Raw genomic sequence first — 6,823 nt, 5'->3', positions numbered from 1 at the left:
ATATGTATAACACTATCAATATCTATGACTATGTAGGATCATCAAAATTGAGCCTCTTTGATGCAGTTTGTGGCTCACTAGGTGTCTGTAGAAGAAAAATTAAAATACACTATCACATATCTTGTCTATAAGTAATATGAAAATAATTTAAAATTGGGTTCTAAATTGGTGATAGTTGAGTTGTTCATTACCTCATCCCTTTGTCCCATAGTTGGACTAAATGATAATGGTAATGGGCTCCTCTGTCAATGGGTGGGACTCCTAAAAAAATGATGAGGTAGAGTGACAATGCAAGACACAACTACCAATGAATCAATGCTCATGGGAGGCACAACCACCAATAAATTAGTTTTGCTATGAGGCACAACTTGTATGGAAAGCCATAGAATGTTAGCATTATAGAGTGGCATTAGGGATTCCAAATAGAGTAAAAAAACAAAAAAACATACTACAACCTGAGCTAGATCTCTCATGCTAGAAAGAGGTACAATCACTAATAAAGCAGTACTAGTATGAGGCACAACCTGTATGGTAAATGATAATATGTTAGCATTATAGAGTGGCATAGGGGATTCCAAATAGAGTAAAAAACCAAAAAAAATATTGCAGCCTAAGCTAGATCTCCTATGCTAGGAAGAGGTACAACCACTAACGAATCAATGTTGGTATGAGGTGCAACCTGTATGATAAGGATAAAATTTTAGCATTATAGAGTGGCATTAGGGATTCCAAGTAGAGAAAAATAAATAAAAAAATACTGTGACTTGAGATGGATCTCCCATGCTAGCAGGAGGCACAACCACTAATGAATCAATGCTGGCATGAGGTACAACCTATATGGTAAGTGATTTAATGTTAGAATTGTAGAGTAGGCATTAGGGATTTCTATCACACAACAAGCAATCCAAATTGAGATCACAGTAGGGTTCAACTAAGCCTATACATACATACCTCTAGCCTTTGTTGTGTTTGACCCCATCTTTGATACTCAGGACTCCTAACAAAATGAAATGGAAAAGGATTTGCATGAAGTCTCAAAGAGTGAGGTAATAGTTAAAAGATAAATAACACATGTTAATAAGACAAATTGTTGATAATTACTATACAACAAAAAAAGAGAGCATGTACTCATTCGTAAAAACAACTATTTAATATGTATATAGAACAAATGCATACTATAACCTAAAATTTATGAGAAGGAAAATATAGAATTTTCCCTCTTCTATTGGCTCAACATTGGCAGTCTCAGGTGCATTCATCAACTCTACAAAACTAAATTATTTCTACATATATACAACAAACAAGTCAATAGATATTCATCAATATTAAGTACATGTATATACATTCATTCATAATAAATTTCAAAAAATAAACTTGACTTGTATTTAATTCATTTTTTTGTTTTGATGTTCTTGTTGATTTCCTTCCCTTTCCTCTAGACCTTGAGCTATGTGGAGTACCTAAAGAAGAAAAAAATATAACATAAGAGGAATCAATAAGACACATCATAAGTTCAACTCAAACCATAAACTTGATAGGTGTACAAGCTATGATACTCCATAGCTCTGAAGGCCAAAGTTAATGGTAGAAAGCATGACATCATCAATTTGAGAAATTTCAGCCCCCAACAAGTCCTATAAAATAGTAAAGACTATTGTTATAAATATTAGATAATGTTTTAAATAGAAAGAAGGCACAATAACAACAAGAAGATCATAGGAGGGAAAGAAGACACAAAAATTACTTGAAGGATGATATTGGAAGGATAGTTGAAAGATAGAAAATTTGGGACTCAAATAGTCTAGAAGGCCTAAATTGAAAACAAAGAGATCAAGAAGGAAAAGGGAGATGAGAATGAACTTTTGGCACCTTGTCAAGAAATAAAAGTGGAGATTCATGATCTCCACACTCCTACAAGACACCTTATGTAATATGAAGGTTCTTTGGTGCAGATGGTATATGGAGGATGAACTCATGAGGTTCATTAGATGGAGTTTGGGTATGCTAGGAGCAAGATATGTGGATGGGAATTGGATGGATTTGATGAATTTGGGAGGGTTTCAAAGATGGTAGGAGATGGAAAGGTATTATTGTACTGTTAAGAATACCAATTAAGAAACAATGTTTTAAAGACAATGTATTATTGTAATTGTAAGAATATTTAAAAAACTTTACCTCGAGTTTTCTTGCTCTAGCCTGACATCTCTCACAAAATAAATACTATGTGGTGTTCTCGTACCGCCTGTTGCACCTTGCATTGCATATTGTTTAAACATGTCAATCTAAAGTGCTCTATAATAAAATAAAAATATTTACTTTTGCAATATTTAGGTGATTAAATAATATCATGTCAAAACTCATGAGGTTCATTAGATGTGGTTTGGGTAATGCTAGGAGCAAGAGATGTGGATGGGAATTGGATAGATTTGATGAATGGGAGGGTTGCAATGATGGTAGGAGATAGAAGGGGATCTATAAGCAAGTTGTTAGTGTCATACCAACTAAGAAACAATATTTTAAAGACAATGTATAATTATACTTTTAAGAATATTTTAAAAACTTTACCTCAAGGTGTTCTTGCTCCTAGCCTCCCACCTCTAGCAGAACAAGTACTATGTGGTGTTCTCAACCTTCTTGATGCACCCTACATTGCATATTGTTCACATATCAATCTAGAGTGATCTATAAAGAAATTATCTTTTTACTTTTATAATAGTTAGGTGATTAAATAATATCAAGTCAAAACTCAAACAAAAAAACATGTGTATCTTGTCCACCGAAGACCATCACCATCAAATCATCTGAGTTTGAAATCTCCACCTTCATATGCATAACAAGTATGCCCATAATGTGCACATGGATGAGATAACACTCCATCCTTAGACGTCTCCATATCTATCCCATCACACATGTGTTGACAGCTAAAACAAGAATGCTGATTGGACCCCAAAGACTATAATGATACACATGATGATGATGTAGGTGGCACAAGTGAGAATGACACTAGTGGTATAGGTGACACAAGCAAAGATGACACTAGTGGTTTAGGTGACACAAGCATAGATGATATTGGTGGTGTAGGTGATGTTGATGGAGCTATCACAGGTTGTGATGACCAAGGTGTTATAGGTGATGATGATGGTGTTATGACATGATGTGATGACCCTGGTATCATAGGTGAGGATGATGGAGCTGTTGCATGTTGTGATGACCCTAAATGTGCATCTGATGATGGTCGAGGTGCCATAGGTGAAGAAAAACCAACTAACTATGAGCCATGCTCAATGATAACATCTGTCAATGATGTAGCTACATGAAGAGTATGTAAATCAATAGACTCCTTTACAACTGATGGGAGCACATCATGAGGCATGGTTTTTTGTGTTGTCTGTATCCTCTCATTTTTTGTTACCACCATACAAGCCCCAAGTCTATCATAAGTAGAGCCTCTCCCTCTACCCTAGAACTGATGGATGTCAAAGTAATTTGGCTTCTCGCCAATGATGAACTCATAATATAGCTTTCTCAAAAAATATAGAGGCACCTCATAATTATTACATGGTGGTAGGTCAAATACCATATACCACCTATTCTAAAAACATGATCTTATCCTAGCATGAGTGCACCAATGAACAGGAAAAGTTTTGGTTGTGTGTAATAGGGAGTTTCCGGATATAGGATTGGTGAAAAGAGAACATATAGTACCTTTCTTTATGTCTTTTTTTTTTTTTTTTGATATGATAACCCATCAACATTAAATGGATGACACCTATCCCTCCATGTACCCCATTTTACAACCTCCCTAGACACCTCATTTGCATTTTGGGCCATTTGTTCAAGTGTATTTGCTAGGGTTGAGTGGTGAGAAAGTGTAAATGACTGCAACCTATTGACCATTTAGGTAATGTTAGTACTATTTTGTAAGAGGTGGTTTATGAGGTCCTCTTGTGTAGTAGTTAAATAATAGAATTGTATGCACGGATGGTTTATAGGAGGTCATGGTTTTTGAATAAGACATTGACTGGAGGGTTTTGTGGTTGTGTCACTATGGTTGGAGGGTTTTGTGGTTGTGTCATGATAGGTTGAGGGTTTGATTTTGTAGGTGGTCTTTATTCTCTCCCTTATTTTCTTAGATTCCTTAATGCAAAGGGTTTTGGGGTTTTGTCACTATGGGTGGATGATTTTGTGATTGTGTCACAATAGGTGGAGTGTTTTGTGGTTGTGTCGTGACAGGTGGAGGGTTTGATTTTGTAGGAGGTGATTCTTCTTCTCTACCTTATTTTGTTGGATTCCTTGATGCATCTATATTAAAAAAATTAAAACAATTACAAAACCACATTACGAAATTTGATATATATATATATATATATATATATATATATATATATATATATATATATATATATATATATATATATATATATATATATATATATATATATATATATATATATATATATATATATATATATATATATATATATATATATATATATATATATAAACAATGAATAGAATGAAGACTTACCTCATTTGCTGGGTGCCATGGATTGAAATACAATAAAAAATCATTTTCTATGCTAAACTTGATTAGGTTTGGTGTTCTCCTATGTAATCCAAACTGATGTTGTTGTTTAAGGGTATAAAAATACCCTCAAATGCAAACAATAGTGACAATACATAGTTTACAAAACCTAATCGGGTTATTAAATTAGATAATTCAAAAAACTCAATCACGTTTTACAAAAACCTGATCAAGTTTTTTAAAGTATAATGGCCAAGCTTGGATTAAATTTCACTTTTAAATAACCCGGTTAGGTTATTGAAAACCCGATTAGGTGTAATGGGCACCCTGGAAATGCCCAAGAACTGAACCAACTGCTAATAATGATTTTAATGTCTTTGCATAGATTTGAAACCACATAACATGAACAAGAAGGAATTTATGTAAAACTAAGGATTGAACTACTACTGAAATAATATTAATTTTCAAAATAATAAAATTAAATACATACCAAACTAAGTAATTACTCTAGCATTATAACATGATATTCCAGTAATGACTTCCCATCTTGCTGCTATAGTAATATGAATAGTGTTGCACTACAATGTTTCTATAGTAAAAAACTACATTCAATTAGTCCAAGGCCCTCATAAAATCATCCCTCCACAATGGCATAAGTATCGAACAAGGAGTGATAATGATATGAGCAAACACCAAATCTACCTGTAGCTAGAAATGCACTCACTCTGCCTGTTAATGGAACTAACAACAATGTATTCCAAAGGCCAAAACCTAAGGGAAAGACATCTAGAATGTGACAAGAGAGGATAGATGTCCTCTAATTCCCAAAATAGATCTATAACTTGAACATCTATTTTCTTCTAATATCCAACCTTGCCTAACAATAACCACAAGCTCCCCTTTTATTCTTACTTCATAGGGTCAACCACTTTTCACAAGCAATGTGGGATAAATAAAATAAAATAAAAGGCTACCAAACACACAATTGGATAACTACTAAAGTGGGGACATTATAGTCTGCTCCCCTTGAAATTGCTTATTCTGAAGAAATCTAGCCAACACAATGAACTCCAACCTCCACCTAGATCCCAAATGAAGTAGTATGTGACATCCTTGTGGACATTAAACCAACTACAAACTAGCATCATCAGGACCAACCACATGTCCTATAGCCTAGTATCCAAACTTGTGCTGATGATGTAGAAGATAGAATGTCACCAGAAGGCAACTTCGTAGAAGATCTATGAAACTTCTTCTTCCCTATATTGAACCACATAATATGTATTGGACTGGAAACCTAATCATCACCAAAATTCATTAAAAAGGATGTAGCTATAGGAAAACCATATGTACTCATGCCAACTGTATCAACAATAGGTGTAGCCACGTCAAAATATATGATTATAGGAACAACACTAACTGCCACAATAGAAAACTAAATTGAATCTATAGTTGACGAAAACTCATAATCATCAACATATGCACCATCATTAAAACACACATCAACAACTACATGCATACTAATAAACTCCTCATTGGATGGTTCAAATGCCACATGAGTGGCTGTTGATATGACAATATCCTCGCATTCTCCTAATCCTACTATTGTTGCATTGCCATCCCCTGACAAAGCCTCATATATGGACTCCTAACTCTACACACATGATTCAATGCCAAATTGTCAATCAATAATACTAGAGCATAAACCCACATCTATTGACTCCACTGAAACACCCACATCACCAACATCATAGCTAGGTGGCTCTATACATGTCTTGATCCCACTTGAGAAGAAACTACCTCCTACAATATAGCAACACCATCAAATCTCATATACAAATCTCCAACAATAATCTTGTCCTCGAGAGAGCCAAAAGTATTAGTAGTAACAATTGCATCAACTATCTCTTTACTAATTGTAGCAAGAGCTCTAGGAGCCTCAACCTACTGAAGCTTGGCACCGTTAACCTCTACTGCTATTGACACAACAACATGTCCCTATAAAATAAGTCCATTGTCAAAATTGTAGGCAGGACTAGTAGCTTTTGTAATAAATATAGGTACATTTACAGCAGGGACTCTTATCAAGGAAAAGTCAAGTTTCCTTCCTTGTAACCTTGATGTTAGCCTTCTAAAGGTAGAAACCATATACCTTGCTACCCTTTTAATTGTCTCTGGATCTAACAAAATATCTATCAATCTCTGTTGATGAAGCTTAATTTTCTCAATACTCTCATGCAAAGCATTCATCTTCTCGCTAACTTTGTCATTACTCCATTGACTTCTAGAACTACCAGC

Source organism: Cupressus sempervirens, chromosome 1 (genome assembly GCF_028749045.1).
Source record: "Cupressus sempervirens isolate cs-2001-9-10 chromosome 1, ASM2874904v1, whole genome shotgun sequence".
NCBI classification, from domain to species: domain Eukaryota; kingdom Viridiplantae; phylum Streptophyta; class Pinopsida; order Cupressales; family Cupressaceae; genus Cupressus; species Cupressus sempervirens.
Note: the sequence above shows the minus strand (reverse complement) of the source record.